The following is a 1,702-nucleotide window of genomic DNA, read 5'->3' on the forward strand; positions in this document are numbered from 1 at the left end:
TAAACAGTTCAATTCTGTTTTATTGATAGAGCAGTTCACAACAATAATCACTTCTGAATTGAATCTTATCCAGCCTCTTAACATTTCATTTGCTGTTGGCTGCTCTGTTAACTGAGTGTCTATCTTTACACTGTGGAGTCCCCTGGCAAAGTTGAAACAGATATTGTATTTTAATTGTGTTATGAGACAAACAATTCTAGTAAGCACATGACAAATGTCATCATTAATGTCACCATATATGACAAAATAAAGACAAAGAAAAGGTGATTTGTAAATAAGATAGTAATCTCATGTACTAAAACTAGAAAATGGTTATGAAAAATCTGCTAACCTTCGATTAAATGTTCTTTTTTTTTCAAACTGAATAAAAGAAAGTGGGGTATTGGTTGAATATAATATGTGCATGCTGTCTCCTCCCATTTAAATAAGAGCCTGACAGAGCAGTATGTTTTCACAGAGCAATCAAATGCAACCCCCTGAGGGGACTGATGCACTTTCACAGGAATGAAAGGAAAATGAAGTTTTGCTGAACATTTCAACACCTTCCATGCGTTTAAGCCAGTTTTATTGCACAAGTTCTTTATGGAGAGGCAAGTTATCATTTTGTGTTGTTTCTAAGTTAGCTTTATTGACCCCTGCAGGGAAAGTGCTATGGAAAGCAGAAGTGGATAGGTATGTTGGATCAGTATGATCACAAACACAGTAAATATAAACAGATTTCCAACTTGCCTTTCGAAACAGTTGGAGCACTGTAAAGGTTAAAAAGGTAGGTAAAAAATAAATAACAAAAACAATTTTCCCAGGAAAAGGCATAATCCAGATGGGAGCTAGTATTTCTCATCATTCAAACTTCTCCGTGATTTACATGTAAAACACTGACTTAATCATGTTAGTGATGTGCAAAAACAAAGCTTTCTCTGGACTCCTTAGAATGCCTAACACGAAAAACACAAATACTCTAAATATTCATGCTCACAAATTTTGCACAAATTAAATAGGATTTGCAAATTACATTTCAAGATGTGCATGTGCGTGTGTGTGTGTGTGTGTGTGTGTGTGTAATGGAATGAAGTACTGAATATTTATCATGCTCCTGGGAATATTGTTTATAGGTATGAACTTAAAGTGATAAATATCTTGATGTGATCTGTCACACATCCTTATAGCCACAATCGATTAGAATGGTCTGACAGGACCTTGAACATATTTAAAAAGTACAATTGTCGAATGACAAAAACTGTCAAAAACTTGGTGGTAACATTTTTATGTACACTGAAAATACCCACCAACCTTTAATTTCTACTTTAGAATAGTGAAACGATAAAACAAATTCATAGGTTCACAATTTAACACACCAACTATTAATTACCAATTATATCTACAACCCCAAATACATTTCAGTGCAGAGCAATTAACGCTTCACAAAATACTGTTTGCAGGCTTACAGTTCTATGAAATGCGAATTATTCCAGTTAAATTGAACAAATCAGCTGATCATATGAGGTACAAAGCTGCCTGACTTTTCTAACAGCAGGTCCAGTTTTGACTTAAAAGATAGTTGATAGACTTAATGAGAGTAAATATGGAACATACCTACTTCTGCCTCCATCGCAAAAGAAAGAACACATCTGGGCAGGTAACAGCACACCTGAGACATATGCAGCCTCAGGCTGTACTTATCAGTGTGAGAGATACAAAAAAA

At 34.8% G+C, this 1,702-nt stretch overlaps 1 protein-coding gene across 1 annotated transcript in view; it reads right to left on the reverse strand.

Annotated features, from left to right (window-relative positions):
• The window catches only part of LOC102305805 (laminin subunit beta-4), a gene marked incomplete in the record, with an annotated part of 9,691 nt that extends 8,063 nt beyond the window's left edge, over positions 1-1,628 (reverse strand). Inside the window, 1 exon segment of the mRNA XM_005952505.3 lies at positions 1,594-1,628.
• Positions 1,629-1,702: the final 74 nt, after the last annotated feature.

The sequence above is a fragment of the Haplochromis burtoni genome, unplaced genomic scaffold (assembly GCF_018398535.1).
Source record: "Haplochromis burtoni strain Fernald_Lab_line unplaced genomic scaffold, NCSU_Asbu1 Contig_1733, whole genome shotgun sequence".
Taxonomy (NCBI): domain Eukaryota; kingdom Metazoa; phylum Chordata; class Actinopteri; order Cichliformes; family Cichlidae; genus Haplochromis; species Haplochromis burtoni.